The following is a 19,690-nucleotide window of genomic DNA, read 5'->3' on the forward strand; positions in this document are numbered from 1 at the left end:
AACTGACAGGCATGGTCCTCCTCCCGGGCTCCTGGGACACACCAGGGGGTGTCATGGAAACCCACTGGCACTGTGGTAGAGTCTGGAAACAGAATGCAAATCGCAAAATCCTTAAAAATCATGAAGAAGTCAACCACTCTCTGATGAGCACAAGCCACATTAGAAGGAAGGAGGCAAGACCCTGGAATGCAAAAATAATAAGAAAAACGTTGCATCTTTAGGAATCAATAAATCCAAGGTTAACACATGGGATATCTCATGGACCATCAGATTGATCAGGGATCAAAAAGGAAAGAAAAACATTTCTAAAGTATAGGAATTGATCGCTGACAAGATGCAACCCACAACTATGACATCAGGCAAGTATTCAATGAGATTCATTAATATAGAAACAGAACTGAATAATGCATGTCCCAAACCACCTATGATGTGCTCAAAAATATAGGGAACCTCATCACCACCATCAGGCGACTTAAACCCCTTCCTTGTTAAAGGGATGAACGGGGATCCTCACCAACAAGCTGCCCTATATTTCTTAGCAGTGTGTTCACATATTGCAAACCTAATTAATTCAAAATCTATTTTGTCTAGTCCCTTGTGTTCTAAATTAATGAGATTTTCATGCAGTGTATTAGAGTAACAGCTTCATGTTTTTCCTTCATTTCCTCAGATGCTCAGAGCCAAAGGGGTTTCCAACTAGGAAAAAAAAAAAAAAAACTAGATGATATCCTTTATGTTGGGTAAAATGTTGAATCCACACACCAGAATTTTAAAGCTAAAGGAAAGTATAGAATCAACAAATATGCCGCATTTTAATTAAAGTATGTTAATAAGCCCACCTCCATCTCCCCTCTACTCACCTCCGGGTGGCCCGGCTGGCCCCCTCCCTGTGATCTGCTCCTCTCTGGCCTCCTGCTCTTCAACCCACTTCAGCCTGTAGCGCACTCAGCTCCAGCCCGGGGGTCCCTGGACGTGCATACCCCCTCCTGCTGGCCCAGTGGCCTTCTCTTTAGGCCAAGGCACACACTCCTTGGCAGGTTTGCAAAGGCTTCGGACGTTGGCTATCACCCTGCTGACCCACAACCTCTACAGATGACCTGCCCTCACCCAGATCCTCCCCTCCCATCCTGCTCTGCAGACTCCAGCTTCCACCTGTGCATGTGGCCCTTCCAGCTCCGGGCTGACCCCCACAAAGTCCTCCCACTCCTCCCCAGAGTTGTGGCTTCATTGCCCGCTTCTCAAAGTAGCACAAAGCCCCAGTGTTCCATGGTTTCGCAGGGTCTGTCTGCTCCCTGGCCTTCCCAGCTGAGTGCCAGCGGGTCAGGGGTTGTGCTGTGCTGATTCTTACTCACTTATTCCTAGGTCCTGTGGCAGAGAGTTGAGCCAGCGAGTCTCTGCACCCAGGACTTGAGCCGGTCACTCTTTAGACAGAGGCAAAGCCAGGGAGGCTGTCCTTCCTCTCAGCTTCAGGGTCAGGCCCCATGCTGTCATTTTGTCACCGCAGTCTGGTATGGCTACCTTGTCTGTGCATTGGAAAGGGCCCACCCGAGTCTGCCAATCAGGAGACAGCGGCTGCAGACCGCAATTTCTCTTCCCTAAGTCACGGACCACTCGCTGCCCAGGCTCCTCATGCCCCTGCCAGTATTGGTAGCCCAGTGACCCCTCCCAGAAATCACGAGTGTCTCCTCACAGAGATGAGCAGAGTGTGCCAGGCTGGCACAGCCTCGGGGGAACGAGAGGACTTGTGCAACGCGACCCAGTGGGTGACCCTGGAGCTCTGCTCTGCTGCCCCTAAAGCCGTGGGGCTTTCCACCGTGTGTCCCTGTTTCTCCCTGGGGTGGGGACCTCAGACCCATCCTTAACAGCACCAAGCTCATGATGCGCTGCTCCTGTAACCCAACCTATGAAGGCTGGGTGAGTTGTGTGGAATTGAGGGCACTGTGGACAGAATAAATGTGTCCAGTGGAGTGCCTCTGGACAGGGTGCTGCGAGGACGGGGGCTCTGCTGGTGAGCACTGTGTCCCTCCTGCTCCAGGTGTTTCCTTTGGTCTCTCGGGAACCTACTCAGGAACCGGCCAGGCAGCATCAATGACACCTACTCCACTGCCTACCACAACTTGGCTGTGTCCCCAACGCCCCCTAGCAGACCTCCTTCTGCGAGGCCTCACCTCCTAAAGCTTTCCTACCTCCAGGAGCATCACTGACCGGGGTTCAACCTTCAACACAGACCTCAGAGGGACATTGAAGATTCAACCTGTAGCAATCCCCTTTGATTGACAGCTGATGTCTGCAGACACAGTTGGGTTCCAGGCCTCTGAGGAAATAGCTGGTTCTGGTGGCTTTGCACTGTGGTTCTGAAGACATCTGCAGCCCACAACTCTCATAGGAGCCTGAACCATGGAGCCTCATAAGCACTGTGTCTCCGCCATGGGCCGTGAAAGCTAGCTCTCTCACCAAACAGCACTCGGCTGGGACAGAAGAGTTAGGTCACAGGCAAGTTCTGTGTGCTTATTTCCTTCCATCCAGAGCATTATTCACAGTCTTCACCTTATAAGTAACTATCCTAAGAAGCATTCTTGCTTTGGCAAGGTCAGAGGACATTGGCCAGTGCACCCTGGGGCAGTGGTTCCTGCCTCCCTCCCAGGAATCTGCAAGCAGTGTACCCTGCAGCGTCCAAGGCCATTAACTCATGACCACCATTCTGCTTCCTGAGGGCTCAGCCTCTTTGTCACAGGAAGAAGCACAAGACCACCTCTGGACGCACTGTGCTGGCTGGTGTCACTCTGCACAGCTGTGGGGACAATGGGGTCTACACAAGAAAAGTCTTCAGAGAAGTGATGGAAGAGGCAAGGAGAGTCCGACCCCGCTCTGCTTTTTCAGCTGGACCGGTTGGCCCTGCCTCCGCGGAAAGACTGGTCATACTAGGACCAAAGACTTGGTCCAAGGCACTAGCCACACAGAGCAGAGGGCACCAGAGTCAGATTGGGGGGTGCAATGAATGTCCATCTACAGGATGCCGAGGGCCCTACCAGCACACACCCCAACTGCCAGGGGTCGGGCAATCATGGACCCTTCCAGAAATGGGACAATGGGCTGCTGGCCAGGCAGCATCAAGGACACATAGCAGCCCACCACACACACACACAATCCCAACTACACACAATACACATACACAAAATCCCAACTCCACACACACACACGCGCGCACAAAAAAACTCCAAATCCACACATGTACAAACACGTAATCCCAACTACACATACACAACCCCAAATACACACACACACAACTACACACACATGCACATACACATTCCCCACCACACACACATACACACTCACTCACATACACTCTCCCAGACATCCCAATTCTCACTGCTGGTTTTACCCGACTCGTGTGACTGGATGTGCAAGGGACACTGACCATGAAGAGAAATCCTCTAGTATGGAGGGAGAGAAGAAAGGAAAGGTAACAGGAGGGGGAAGGAGGAGAGAAGGAGCACCAGGAGTGTGGTGGGGTGTCACCACACACTGGGCACCCTCACCAGGTGGCGGGCACTCTCCCATGCCTGGGGAGGAGTCCTGAGCCAGGGTGGAGGCAGGCCGCACCGGATCCCAACTTCCTGCACCCTCACTGCTGGTGGCTGTGGGAGACCCTGCTCATGACTCCCAGTCTTTCCCTCTTGGCTCCTACACCTTATGAGGATGCTACCATTGGACGCAGGGCCACCTGACCATCCAGGGTGATCTTTTCCTGAGATCCCTCATGTAGTATCTGCTAGGGCTTTTGTGGAGTTTGGGAGCAGGCTTGGGGGTTAGGGTGTGCACTTATCTGTGTGAGTCATCATTCAACCCACCCCAGGGGGAAAGAAAGAAAAAAGAAATGAAGGGAAAGTTAATGAGGTGAGAGAATGAGGAAAAGAAGGAAACTCTTAAAACTCTTTTAAAAATTCTTTTAAAATACAAGAAATATTCTCTGGTAAATTAAAAAAATAAGCAGATTTTACATCCATCAAGTGGAACAAATTGCCGGGGTTGGGGTGCACCCTGTGCTGCAGCATGACTCACAGTGGCTGAAGTTCTCCAGGGAAGCTGTGTCTGCATTCAGGAGCCCGCGGACCACTCACCTCAGCCCTGGAGAACATGGGGCCTGGACAGCTGGTGCTGCAGGTGGAGAGCCAAAGCCATCTCGCTGTCCCAGGCCCTTCATCACCACTTCCTTTCAACCTCCCCATCTGACCTGACATCCTGGCGACTACTATCTAAGACTCTCAGAAAGTGTTGCTGAACTTAGCCCTGCTAGCCTCCACCCTCCCTAAATCTGGGAACTGCCAGGTGGCACCTGAACCAGTAGAAAAGTTTCCTGCTCTGCTGTAGCCACCGACCTGATGCATTGACTCTACTGATTTATGGCCTTCTTCTTTCTGAGGTTGTAAAATCCATGTAATCTCTTTGATGGCAGAACACATCACTCAGGGTAACCTGAAGCATGTTCCTGGGTCATGGTCACTTATATTTGGCTCAGAATCAGCAGTTCTCTCATTTCCTTTAAAATAGACTTGCTATTTTTACATAGGCAGGCCAGAGGTGGAAGCAAAGTTCTCGTGAACAAACGAATGGATAGGCAAAACATGTCTACTCACACAGGGAATATGATTCAACTTTAAAAAGAAGTAGATTCTGACACCTGCTAAGGCATAAGGAACCTCAAGGCCATGTGCTGAGTGAAACAGCCAGGCACAAAAAGATTAATACTGTATGACGCCTCCTGTGTTCTGTACCCAGAGAAGCAGAATTCAGACCCAGAAGGCAGAAGCGCAGTTGCCAGGGGTGCGGCTGGATCTGGAGCTGTTGACCTGGACATATAATTTCAGTTTGGTAAAATAGAAAGAATTCTGGGATTTCAGAAGTAAGTGAATGACTTAATACTACTAGAATGTACTCCTAAAATGGTCAATATGGCAATTTTATTGTTGTATGTTTCTTAACAAAAATAAAGGCTTTACAAAAATTTTTAAAGATGGGAGAGAAGATTGATAGAATAAACTTAAACCTTGGATACTAAAAATATGACAACGAAAAACCAACAGCAGCCCTTTCTCAGTCCTCGTGGAGGCCTGAGCAGAGTGCCCGCGCTCCTCCAGAGCTGCCCAGCCAGCACCCTGAGGGGTGGCACCAGCCTAGGTGGCATCATACCACCCAGGGAAAGACGTTGGCAGAGTTAGAAGTGCCAATTCTGCCACCCAGAAAACACCAGCTGGCAGGTCAGGCCCAGAATTAGGCTGCGAAACCCACTCAAGCCACAAGAGAGGCTTCGAGACGGGGCTGGCCACAGACCTGAGACTTCAGATCTCTCTTCCAATCTGCTCCATCAGAGCACTAGCTTGTCCCTGAATTTGCTGTAGAAACCGTGGTCTCGGGAGGCAGACGAGGAGAATCACAGGACTTCCTTGGGAATTGGATGGAGGAAGAAGTCATAGCACCCGCAGGGGATCCTTTCAGCAAAGGAGAAGCCCGGCCAGAGGTGGCACACCCCAACGTGAGGAAGAGCGGGTGCCCAGCCCTCCTGGGGCCAGCGCAGACCTCGACCTCTGACGATTGGGAACGTTTCCTGGGAAGGCTGCAAGGATTTTGGAAAGGCAGTGAGGAAGGATAAGAATTTGAAGCTCATACATATCTTAACTTTTTTACCAGAATCACCTTCTTTGACCTTTCCACAGGTCCAGGAGAACTATATGTTGATGGAAATCTATGTGCTGGCTGGATGCTGTCTGCCTGGAGGGAAAGGAACACAAAATTAAACAATGAGAACAAGGCCTGGCTCGCGCACAGAGCCATCGGGCCTGTGTTCACAGGTGCAGGGGGACAGCCGCCGTCCACTAAACACTTTAGACAATACATTAGAGGACACAAACAACTTCCTAACAATTCTCCAAACACATTTATAAGACAGATATTGTAGTAGCTTGGGGGATTTGAAGCTATTCAAAATTCTTTTTTTTTTTTTTTTACAAATGTGGAAAGTGTCATCAGGCAGGTGAAATAATTTGCTAATTTCCTGAGTTCATCAAAGGCAGACATGAGACTCCTTGAGGATCTTTCTAATTTTTTTTTTTTATTTTGCCCTTTCTCTTCTAAATTTCTTCTCCTACAAAGTCTGGCTCTTTCAGGCTTATGGTTTCAACCTGGCTCGTGGCATCAAGAATTCGCCAACTGCGGCACTACCCATGCAGTTCACTACATTGATGTGGAGACCTTGAGACCCTGAGAGTACTGAAGACCACGGCTCAGCAGCTTACAGGTGAAAGAGAAAGACCCAGTGGGTGAGGTCACTGAGATTTTATTTCTTCAACAAAAAGAAAGATGGGATCCCTCTGCATCTCAATCCTCATTGTGGTTTTTCCCAGTCTTTGTGGATCCCCGCTGCCCTCCAGGAGAGCTGCCCACTGGGGCAGGTGGGCACTACCCACATCCTCAGTCTCTGCCAGTCATGGAAGCTCAGCACAGGGACTCGGGTGCTCCTGCAGCTTCAGTTCCTGTAGGAGGGATGGGCCTACTGGCTTCTGGGGGTGCCAAGGGTAACCCGGGTGTCACTGGGACCTGTGCTGCCCTTTTGTTGTGTTCTGGCAGTGAGGTGGCCTTGCGACTAGGACACAGGGCGCGTGCTGACTTTATGCTGTGTTGGGCCTTCCGCTTCCTGCCTTGCTGGGCTCCTGGGGCCAGGCCGTCGCAGCCAGACCTCCGAGTGTCTGAGCTGGAGGCCCCAGGAGAGCGCTACTCTGGTGCTTAACCAGCTGTTATCAGAGGAGCGGAGAACGTTCAATCAAGCAGAGCGGAGGCCTGGTGGCTGCAGAGGACGGGAACCCTGCTGGCCCAGCACCCTCCTTCACCAGGGCCTCTGCTCTGCAGGGTTGTCACCTGGACCCAGCCACACCTCTTCGTTTCACTCAGGAGGAAGCTGACCAGGAGGAGCACACTGCCCAGGCCTACACCTGCCTGGGCCTCTCCAGGTCCACCCCTGAGTTCTTCCCTCCATCCTTCCTCATCCAGAAGAGATCTCTCAGAAGGTGGCCAGCTCCTGAGGCCGCTGCGGCCACCGGGCCCATCCTTCAGGTCACCTTTTCTTCTAATCCCGCTCGCCTCTCACCGAGCCGTGTTTTACTGTGTGTGAATTTACATTTAGATGGAGAACATGGTCCATTTGCTAAGGTACATTTCGGTAAGTGACAAATTCCAGAATGGCAGTGCATTAGTTACAACCAATTAGGAGGAAATTATCACTGTAAAGTGCCCGTATCTCCTGCTCTGGGACAGAAGCCAACACATAACACTTAAGAGCTTACCTCATCGGGTTCAGTAGGTGGTGAAGAGGTTTAAATCCAATTCCACAAAATATTTCATGTAAAGCCTGAGCCTTTAGGACTATAAATTCCAGTTAGTGGACGGGAAAGCAGTTGCTCCAGGTGTCCAAGCGTCCTTCCACACCTCTGCCACCTTCCAGCGGTACCAGAGAGGAGAAGCTCTGGAGTTATGAAAACACCCTGACCTTTAAGATGTGTGATCTCGAGGTCAGCTTTAGATTGAATAGATAAAATGTTAGATTTTACTAGGTCTTTAGTAGATCCTGAGAGTTGAACAGTCTTAGTAGATCCTGGAGAGTTTGCCCAGCACATCTTAATGAACTATTGCTATGTCATGGTAGTACTACATTAGCAGGTCCTAAATATTAGGGGTGCTGTTCGATATTTATTAAAGCCAATGAGTGTCATTGCAGCTAATCAGTTGAATATTTACTGCCAAATATTTTATCATGTATTCAGTAGATTTCAAATGCAAACTGCAGCTCTTATTATCAAAATAGCTCACAAGATGGGAGAAGAGAAAAATCAACATGTATCTTAGCACCAAAATAATTTCAGATGGATTACAAAATAGAAATAGAAGTAAAATTGCAAGCCAGAAGAAAAACAGGACTAAAATAAATTATCTGCTGGGTGTGTGGCTCTGTGGTAGAGCACTTGCCTAGCACACATGGGGCCTTGGGTTCTATGCCCAGCATTGCCAGGAAAAAGTTATCTTAGAGTCGGGAAAACTTCCTCAGTAAAGCATGCAAGTCAGAAGTGATTAAGAACCAGTAAGACATCTGAAGATATAAAAAGGCAACACTTCTTCAGGAAAAGAAAACTGAAAGAATATGTGCGGTACATAGGAGACAGGACTGACACCTAAACACACAAAGAAATCTGACAGATCAGTATTCCAAAAACCAAAGCCCCAGTAGGGTAATCAGCAGAATATGTGAAGACACCATGAAAATTAAACAGGAAAGAATTACACATTGTTGGTGTGGCTAAATTGGTAACCGTTGGGGATCCCAAAGTGATCCATTTTGAAGAAATTAGAAATGAACAAAATAAATGTATGCTTTGACTCCACAGTTACTTCTTCAGGCCTTTATTCTCCAGATCACTCACAAGGTAGCAGAAGTGCAGGTGTGCACACACACAGACACACTCAAACACACTGATGATTCTCAGCAGCAAAGAATCCATTAAATACATCACGATTCATCTAAAGTGAAACACAGCATATTGTGAAAATGAACAAAGGTATCTTGTCTCATGAAAAATGTCCAAGATACATTTTCCTAACCCATAGTTTAAGTGAAAATAGAAAAATAGAGAAATATGCACTGAAAGCTGCATGTGCTTACCAATCACATAAGAAAAGAGCATGCATCCTCCTTTTGCTCATGAACACATTCTGCACATAGGGCAACTAGGAACAGCCAGTACCGGCCCTGGGAAGGTCTGAGGTCCTGGGAGGAGACTCTTTTTTCTTATATAACTTTTAAGCTCGCTTAAGTTTGAGTCTATGCATGTGCTATTTCACAGAAAGACAAACATTTTGAGAAGAATAAATAGATATGAGACCAAGGCTGTCAAAGGTTAACCTGGGAGCTACAATGTTCTGAAAATCTACAGGAAGACAGGCAGAGTGGGCCCAGGTGGCTGGAGAAGATTGTGTTCTCACGTGAGGAGTTGAAAGGAGGATGGTGGGGAGGAGGAGGAAGGCCCGGCACTGGGTATGGAAGGGCAGGTCCAGCAGGTTGGGAATGAGGACCTTCTGTGCTGACCACCCCCATCTCCTGGGCAGGACTCCAGCTGGGACGTGGGCAGAGGGGAGTCAGGGGGGGCAGTAACGAGTGGGGCTCCTGAGGGAGTCCGTTCAGAAGCTGGATGTTTTCATTGTGCCAGTGGCTGAGACGCCAATGGATTGGTGTGGTGGGTCCAGCCCCAGTTCAGAGATGGCGTCCAGCTCAAACAGAGCAGAGGTGGGGGGAAGGGAGAAGAGCAAAGGGAGCCCCAGGCCATGTCAGAGGAGGGACAGCAAGTGGTGCCTGAAATTCCCGAAGGAAAGGGGAGCGTCCCAGACCCAGGGAGCAGGGTCAGGGCTCCCAGAGACCAAGGACAGAGGAGACAGGGCGAAGGAAGGTTGGGGGCAAAGCTGGGCTGAGTGTGGCAGCTGGACACAGGAGACGTGGCAGTAAGGGAGCTATTGGAGGTGGTGTTGTCTATACCCCCCTGAGAACCTCGACAGCCACCCCAGAGGCCACCCAGAGGAGGCACCTGAGGCCAGGGGTGTATGCAGCAGGAGCCACAGCAGGACCCAGGGTGTGCCCCGGGCTCGTGGAGACCAACCTCCTGTGGCCTACTGTAGCAAGATCCCAGCCTCCTGAAGAGCTTCGGGCACCAGGCTGACAGGCCCGGAGCCCTGTCGTGGCTCCTCCTTCACTGGGAGGCTTCTGAGAGAACCCACAGCCAAGGGTGCCCGTCTGGGGTCCTCAGAGACACGGGCCACCAGCAAATAGGAGAGCAGATGAGCTCCTGGGGCACAGGACCTCCCACAAATGAGCTCCTGCAGACCCCTGAGAGCTGAAAACACTCTGGGGTGATCCCTAAGGTGCAGAGCCTCTGAACACTCACCCCGTTTCCCATAACTAACATCACCAGTCCCACAGTCAGCCGGTGTCTGGGCTTGAGCAGGTGACCTAACCTGGGCTTTCTGACCAGCGGAACAGGGAGAACCGCGCCACTGTCCGCGTCAGCTTTCCGCTACTGCGACAGAAACATCTGAGCAGAGCCCCTCAGGGAGGAGAGGTGGGTGTGGGTTCATGGCTCCAGTCACCGTCTCTGGGCTCCACGGCCTCTGGCTCCCAGGTGAAGCAGCCCGTCAGGCAGAAAGGCGTGGTAGAGCCCCGGTGCCCGCCTCCAGGCAGCCAGGAAGCAGAGGGAGGAAAGGGAAGGGGCAAGATATAACCCCAAGGCACCCCAGGGACCCACTCCCTCAGCCAGGTCCCAGGAACTGAGACTCCATCCCACTGATGTGATGGTGGAAGCCAGCAGGTGCTGGTACCTCCAACCAACCCAGAACAGTCAGCCCCCGCACCCCGGGTCGTGTCCTGTGCCCGCGACCGAGTGACCATCCGTCCTTACATAGGAGCTTGGTAAGCATTCTCCTACTCTTAAGCATTCTCCTAACCTTTATTTTAAAAATTTCCCCTATAAATAACGCTGGGATAATTTTTTTTTTGGTTTAGTAACCTTTTATTGTAGTTCTAATTATGTCTTTAGGGATTTTTCATAAATATGATTTTTATGTCCTAAGGTAAACAGGTTTTAAAGATTCTTGTTGCATTTTCTCAGGAAGCTTTCCGTAAGGCTGGTACCTAGTCCCACCAGGGGTTGCTGTCTCTTGGACTGCTCAGCAAGCAAACTTTGCTTTCTTTAAAAATGCATTAATTTTGATAGATACAAAATGTACCCTTTTATTTTTAGAACCAGGCCACTCAAATTCCAGCACTTTATCATATCAAGTATCTTTTAACTTTCCATTTCCAAGGAAGAGAGGAAGCAAGGAAGGAAAGAGAAAGAGAGAAAATATCTCTCCCACTCAACTAGTTCTCAGACTTGTTGTGACAATAAAATGAGATAATATATTTTAAATGTTAAAGAGTGCTGCATAAATGTCAAGTGGGAAAAAATGGATTTCATCGCACGACTTCCAGTGAGCACTTATGAATCCTATTAATTAAAAAGGCTTGTATGACTTTGTGACATTTAACTGCACTATAGATAATTCATATATATGGACCTGGAGAATCAGAGATCTTCTGGGAAATACTATAAAATGGTCGGATCTGCCAGGAAGACTTTAGTCTGTCAAAAACGACTACTTTTAAAGGCAAAAGTACATTTGACCTGGGTCTTGGAGAAAATAGAATGCAGACTCACGTGATGGACAGTGTGAACTCTGTTCTGGGACTCCGAGGAGAACGCACGTGAACAACGAGGAGCTCTACAAAGACAACATTGTCGCGTCTGCGTCTCCTACCTTTATGCCTGCATCTGTCCTTCCATGTCGCCACAGAGCAGTCTGCAGCACTGGCTCTGCCATCCCCTGGGCACCGCAGCCCAGTGACTCCAGCCTCCGCTCATCCAGAACCTCCATTTACCAGCTGCGAGACCACAGGCTGGCCGGGCAGCCTCAGAGACGGGGGACAATGGGAGCTGAGTCCAGGAACAAGCACAGTGACTTTGTGGAACTTGAGGTGCCTGGAGCTGATGTGGGTGTAGGCTAGAGTCGATAACCTCCCCACTGGGACTGTGCTTGGTTTTTAACAACAAATGGAAAGCAGCCATTCTGAAGGTTGTAATTTGTAAGTGAGGGTCACTTTGTTGGCCGGTGGTGTAGACTTGAGCCAACACCGCCTAGCTGGCCAAAGTGCAGTTCTTAACTCTTTTGATGCCCACTGATAAAACTGGATACTAGCACACCATTATTTTTGACTTTGGAAATATATATTCTCCATCACCCCACTTAACTCCTGAGTAAACCTGCTTTGCATTGATACCATCCTTCAAAATCACATTGAGGATCCTCTGCTCTCCTGGGATCTTCCCCGGCTGGGGCTCCATTTGCCAACTCTCAAGATACCGCAGCAGTGAAGAGTCGTGGTGTCCTTCCCTTGGAGGCCATAAGCACTTGCCAGTGTAGGTGTGCTAGCTAAGACAGGAGCAAGAGGGAGGGAGCAGGCCCTGGAGACTTTTCTGGTGGGGATTGAAGTAGCTCCTGTTCATCACAGTGTCTAATTCAGCACTCACCACAGACCTGTGGGGGAGTGAAGACCCTTCTAACTTAGAGATGAGAAAACAAAAGTCCCCCGAAGTTATACAGAGCGAGAGAGCCCAAATCCCCATCTCAGCTCAGCCAACCCACATGCAGCAGGGTGTTCATTGTTTGGCAGGTTCTTCCTGAGCGCCATCCTCTGCCAGGCACTATTCTGGAAAATGAACTATAACAGTGAGCAGAACAAAGTCTCTGACCTCACGGAGTGCCCACTTTAGTGCAGAAGTAAGGTGAACACACAGGACAGAGATGGGGAGACCTGGACGCAGGCGTGTGCTGTGGGTGTGGAGATGGCGGCTGTCCTGGTGATAGGCTGAGTTCAGATACAAGAGGGACAGATGTGGACACAGACTGAGCTAAAGAGACAGAAGAAAGGCATTATTTTAGACTGAGTCATGGGCTGCTCTTAAGACCAGTGCTAACTGGAGACCTGAATGAAGCCCTTCCTGTGAGGACAAGTTGGGGACTAGATCTACGTGGGGTCAAGTTCGCATTGGATGCTGTCTATGGAACAGACTGTAGGGGGCAGGCGAGTACCAGGCCAGCAGATACCAGGGGAGAAACCACTGCAGTTAGCTCCCGTGGCAGGTCAAGGGCACCACGGGACTGAGAGAGAAAGAGAAGTGGCCGCTTCCTTGGATGCCCCTGCGGAATTTAAAGGGACTCCTTACAAAATACCGATTGACTTAAAGCTTTGGGGCAGTGGATGCACTTTGGAATACACAGCACACAAATGCCAAACTTTCCCCAGTTGCTGGAGCCCTCACAAAGTGGCACAAAAATCACATGCCCTGTGTTGTAGTCCATTAGAAATCATTAGGGATTTAGGACGATAAGTGAATTTCATTTGTTACGCAGCTGAAGTCACAGCCCTCCAGAATGAAGGGTCCTCCGGTCCTCTGGGCATGTGCTCTTACTTTGCAAGTACAAGAACTAAAGGACAGAAACAAAGAACCTCCCAGGGTCTCATCAGGCTTTGTTGGGAAAGATGCTTACATCTACCTGAGGCCCGGAGGGAGTTTCTTCATTCATCACGTCACCTTATGTACATACAAGAGGAAATGTTAATTGTTTTTAATTAAAAGATCGACCACCACCACAGTCCTGCTCACATTTCACTTTACAAATGTGTCTCCAAGTTCCCTAACCTGAACCCTAACCTCAACCCCAACACTTGCTTCTGATGAGAACTCTCTTCAAGAAAGGAGTCCAGAGGTAGTTGTCTGGCTTTTTGGAGGCATAGGAAAAACTGCATAATTTTTTTTTACTACAGAAATGTTAAAAAAATACTAATGACCTCAAGTAAGTTTGCGTTTGTTGATACTGTTTTTCACTTCAACCACCATAGAGGAATGCAGGTGCTTCTCATCTCTAAGTTAGAAGGGTCTTCACTCCCTCACAGGTCTGTGGTGAGTGCTGAATTAGACATTGTGATGAACAGGAGCTACTTGACTCCCCACCAATTAGAACTCAGAAAATCCTCCCTATCTTGAAGATGAGTGCAGAATGCATTAACTTTGCAATAGCTAACAGCAGGCTCAGCCAGCAGTGGAATTCAACAGCTCCCTTGAATTTCTTCTTATTTTAGAGACATGGGGCACACACTCAGTTATGGCAAAATAAGCACAACCATTAATATCATGCATGTTAATAAAAATGTTGGAAATTCCACAGGAAAGTTTACAATGTGCTTTCTAAGGCAGGGGATTTTGATGAAGGCCCAGTAATTACAAGAATTTGGACCTTGCAGAATCCATTAGCCATATCCACCATGAGCAGTACCACTTGCAGCTAGGGCAACATAATGAGGGGACCTGGGATGGTGACATTTTAAGAGCAAGCGAACAGGACATATTAAAATCCCACAAGGCTGTTTAATGCCAGATCTCAACCAGTAAACTTCATGAGGAAGAAAATATGCACACGTGCATATGTATATAAATATATATGTAAACACATGTGCATCTGATAGATAATATTTGCTGCATCAGATACGCAGATATAACATACTGCATTATAAAGAGCACTGGAAAAAAATCGCAGAATTTATTTATCTTCTTACATGCATCTGCTCCTGACAAATTATATGACCCTTAGCAGGGCAGGTCCCTCTCTGGGCCTCATTTTCCACAACTATTAAAGAAAGAGATTGAGCTCTATGATCACTAAGGTCTTTCTTTGACTATTTTTCTGACCCCAAGGCTGTACTTAGAATTCTTGAAGCAAGAAATTAGCTACTTTTAAAGATTTGCTACTTTGACCTAGAAATGTTCCCTGTTTTGTCCTTTGTTTTCCCATTAGAGCAGACATTTAAATAAAAATGAAAGGAACCACTGTTGTTTTTCCAGCAGTTTGTGTGTAATGAGGGAAGTGATTATCCCTGCAAAACAGCAAAGAGTAAAGGTAGCCCTCTGCCTCCCTCTAGTGGCCATGACATGAGGTCCTTCTGGATGGAATTGGTTTAAGGGCTCATCAAACCGAAAGAGGAAAAGCCTGGCATTGCTAAATTAAAGCCAGCAATTGAAATCAAATGGCATTTGCTACAGGTTTTCCACAGAAATGTCCTAAGCATTTAACTTGCTTAAAGAAATAGAAGATCAACAGTGAAAAGCTGCAAGAGATGTGGACCAGCACGTGATCTCCTCATGAAATATGCAGGCCCCAATGAGATGCTCGGTATTGATTTTCTACCTACAAGCATCTTAAAGTCAGTTCACTTGTGTGAATCCCTGGGCCAAAGCATCTGACTGATCAGGACAAGTTACACAGGGCAAAGCAACAGTGCTCCATTAATTGCCTAAAGGGAAAATGAAGTTGGTGGGACCGTGATCTCCAATTTCCTCTCTCCAGGTGTTGGTCTGGAACAGAGAGAAGCCCTCATCTGTCCCCCAGGAACCCATGCCAGCCTCCCTGAGTCAGCCTGGAGCCCAGCCACACCCACACTAACCAGGCTGTGTGCAGTGATAAAGCACAGGCCTCCTGGCAGCTGCTTCTGGGACCACCCACAGTTCCCTGCCCTTTGAATGCACCCATAAAGTTTGCCAGCCCCAGGGAGGAGGGCTGATGGTGATAGACCTGACAGGGGCTGTGTGAGGTGACACAGAGCACAGGGAGACAGCGAACCACCCCAAACAGCAAGGGCTGGATGGAAGATGGACGTCAAGAGATCCCAACACCATGGAGACCTCAGCTGAGACCCAGTTGGTCAAGAAGGGCTAGGAGACCAGATCTCAACGACCTAAGCCATCAGGACAGTCCCCATCCAGGAGGAAAGAGAGTAGTGTGACCAGGACCCCGTCTTCCCCACGTCCAAGTTGTCCAGTGACACTCTCAGCCTCAGGCATGCAGGTGCCGTCTTGGGGGCCAAACTCAGGTAAAGAACCATCCTCAAAGGTTGGAGGAGAGAGCCCAGCACTTTCACAGGCCAGGTACAGAGCCTGTCCTCACTGGCCAGACCACTAAACATCAAAAACCACTGGGGATCTGGTGGAGTGCACGAATAGTCCTGCAGTAGTGAGAAGTCACTAATTCTAGATTGAATGGCTCCATCTAATGATTCTTAATTGCAATACAAAAAAAAAAAAAAAAAAGATCGATCACTTTCCAAAAACTAAACCACAATGTAAAACAAAGCTTCAGAGTTTTAATAGAAAATCAAAACATCCATTGCCTAACAAGATAAAATTCAAAATGTATTATATCCAATCAAATATACCAGATTGGGGGGGGAGAAAACAATAAGGAAGAAAAATCAATGAAAATAACTCAAAACTGACAACAATACTAGAATTTGCAAACATAAATGTGAAAACTGTTATCAATACTATATTCCACAAATTTAAGAAATATAAACAAAGAAGTAGGTGATATATACGTTATATTCAATTCTAGGTTGAAGGATTTTTGGTTTAGTAATTTTTAAAATGCTGCTTCAATGTTTCCTCCCTTTCATCGTATCTCAAAATTTGACTTCTCGGTATCTGAGAGAAACGTACTCTAAAGTGATTAGCCTCAGGTGAGAAGCTGCCAAAGAACATGGAGACATGGCAATGAAATCTATCAAAAAGAAACACAGTGCAAAAGAATATAGTCTTCTAATGAAAACCATATCAGTGAGTTGTGGGAGATTTTTAAGCAATGTATCAGATATATAACTGGCATTCCCAAGGAGGGAATAAATGAAAGGGTGAACCTCCCCCCAAAAATCTGAAAAATGAAAGAAAAAATTTCCAAAAAAATAAAGGAAACTATAAGCCTACAGAACAGAAAGATCAAACCACAAATACATAAATAAATTAAGCCAAGGAGCATCTTAATCAAATTATTCAAACCAGTAATAAAGAAAAAGACCAGATACATAAAACAGGTTATGTACTGAGGAACAAAGGCAAGGATGACAGCAGATTTCCCATCAGACCATGAAAGTGAGACGACATTGAACCACACCTTTATGTAGGCACTCAGTTAGAAAACTCCCATGCTTCTACATTCTATCCAAATGAACCCTACTATTACATAGCAACTGACATGAACTATTAAAAACAATAACCACCACGACTACCACAAAAAGTCATGGAACCTATAATTTTAAGCCAAGTGAAAATACCTTTTAAAACCTAAGGGAAAACACAGGCTTTTCATATATAAAGGAACTGAATGAATTCATCACCAGCAAGTGTTAAAGGAAGACGCTCAGAGGAGAAATTGCTAGATGAAAACACAGACGTCCACAGTGTCCAAAGTGGCTTTATTTGCAACAATTAAAATGTGGAACCAACCCAAATATCCAGTAACAGGTTAATGGTGATGAGTCCTAGAAATGGAACATTACACAGAAAAAAAAAAAAAAAAAAACGAATTATCAATTCACAAACAACATGGATGGATCTCAAAATGCCTGTGCTGATAATTGGTGGAAGTCAGGTTAAAAAAAAAAGAGCAAAGAGCACATATTAGAACTTTCCATTTACATAAATCCCCAGAAAACACAAATGAATTTACTATGAAATGGACCCCACTTTGCCCTGAGGTTGCAAAGATCAGGGAGGCTTAGGGTGGTGCAGAGAGCCCACGGGCTTTCCTGGGGAGATGGGGCATCCTGTCTTGACTCCACCAAGGCTGTTGTGAGACTGTACCTGTGTCAAAATAGATCAAATCATACATTTTAAAGGTCTGAAGTTCTTTGAATTCTTTTATATAGCAACAAACCTGCCATTTCAGTTTCTCCATATTATTGTGTAAAATATGGAAAATTTTTAAATAAAGAAGAAGCAATAAAATCACTGGTTACAACTGAGAAGGTATTTTTGATACTTAGGTGCTGAGCATTCTATCAAAAGAATTTAGCCTGACATATTTAGCCAGTATATATTAAAATAAAATATATAAAATAGATTGTACCTAGGCATAAGCCTATTCTAATTATTTGAAGATGTAATACATGTGGAATAAAACATCTCATGTGTACTACTGATTCTTTTCTTGATGTACATTCCAAAATGATCCCAGGATCTAAACATTTTTAAGATGCTTCACAGTTTCTCCTAGAAGGTGGAGGGAAAGTACTGTATCTGAGTGGACCTTCATCGTGGAATACCAGGCCTTCCAGAGCCAGCCCAGCCTGCTTTTCCATAAGAAAAGGATGAGACTAATTGCGTTTCCCATTCACTAACAAAAATAGCTGCTGCACTTAGGAAGAAGTTGTTTTAAAGAAAAGACACTGGATGAGTCACTGAAGGCTGCCAGAACAGAACACCCCAGGCGGATCCGCTTCCACAGACATGGAAGGCCCAGGACCAAGGTGCCAACTAGGTACTGCCGCAGTCTGGCTGGGCACAAATCTCGAGCCACTGAAGCAGGAACAAACTTTATTTCTGAACTCCACGAGCACACTCCACACACGCTCCCCGGGACTCTGCCAAACGCCACGCAGCTCCTCCAGGAACCAGCAACCGGAAATATCCCTCCTCCGACACTTCTCCAACCAATGGGAACTCTCCGGGAATCCCCGCGAGAGCTCAACGGGAACTCCGCGAGAACTCGCTGGTGTCACCCCTCAACCACTACTCCTGGCAAAAATGCCATGCGTCATCTCGACTCGGCTGTGGCCCCCAACAAGGTACCATTTCTCATGGGGCTTCATCTCTTAGTTCTGAGATGACAGTGACCATCTCACCATGTGCCCACAGGACCTCTTGTTCATGCAGAGGGGAGAGGGAGGGAGAGGAAAGAGTGTGCTGTGCATGGGTACACGCCGGGGCTGTCCTTACCTGGGCCCTAAGCTGATGGGAACAGAGCCTCACTTATGACCCGCTGTGACCCAGCTTCCTGCTGAAGACCTAGTCTCTAGCTACAGTTGCTAAGAGGGCTTCTGCATATGAGTTTTGGGAGGATACACATTCTCCGTCCATAGCAGATATCTATTTCAGCAACTCAAAAGTGGGGCTCAAAATCTAATGTATTTTGGTGAATCAGATGGTCATGCTTATAATATTTCATAGCATCAACTTTAGTAGAGAACATTATATGTGGGTAACTGCCTTGATTTTCTCTTTTTTTCTAAAAATGGCTTGACCTCACCATCATTTCTGTAGGTCATTTTTACTGGATGTAGGACTCTAGTTGGATATCTTTTTCTCTCAGAACTTGGGAGATCTTCTCCACTGTCTCCTCCATAGTTTCTAGGGTTCTTTGTCACCATATGCATATTCATAGCCAGTGGTTTTTCTCCAGCTGCTTCCAAGGTTTTCTCCTGATATTTTGTTTCAGTATTTTAACTATTGGGTCCCCTTCAGGAATGGCTCATTCTGCAACAATGACCACTAGCTGGTTTCCTCACGGTATGAACGTCACAGAGTGCACTCACAACTAAAGTGGTCCCACGTCACTAGGCCGCCCACCCTTAGAGGACCACCGTTATTAACCAAAACATTGTTATGTGGCATGTGACAGCAGCTTCCAGTTCTATCATGAAAAAGTGCCCCAAACTGAGTAAGTTAAAACAACAGAAATTTACCCTCTAATAGTTCTGAAAACTGGAAGTTCAAAATCCAGGTGTGAGTAGGGATGTGCTTCCTCGGAGACTAGGGTAGGGCCCTTCCTTGCCTCTCCACTTTATAGGAGGTTGTCATCTGGTGGTGCTGACTTTCAGCCATGTCCTTACCACCTGTGCCCCTTCCTCGGGATGTCCTTGTTGTGCCTCTGGCTCATCCTTCCTTATTACAAGGACACTAGTCATGATAGCTCAGGGCCCACTTTAATCCAGTAGGACTCACCTTAACTTGAATACATAGCAAAACCTTATTTCCAAATAAGGTAACACAGTAAATGAGCACATTAGATTTTCTGTACCATAAGGGATGAGAGAGACAGCTCTGGATCATGGGGCTCTAAACAAGTCAGGAGGGTGTCTGTCTCCCATGAAGCGTCAGGGAGAGCCGTAGCTGTCCTGACTGGTGAACTTGTTCTGCTACCTCAACACATGGCTCCCTCTCTGGACTCCAGC

This window comes from Urocitellus parryii, chromosome 12, assembly GCF_045843805.1.
Source record: "Urocitellus parryii isolate mUroPar1 chromosome 12, mUroPar1.hap1, whole genome shotgun sequence".
Taxonomy (NCBI): Eukaryota; Metazoa; Chordata; class Mammalia; order Rodentia; family Sciuridae; genus Urocitellus; species Urocitellus parryii.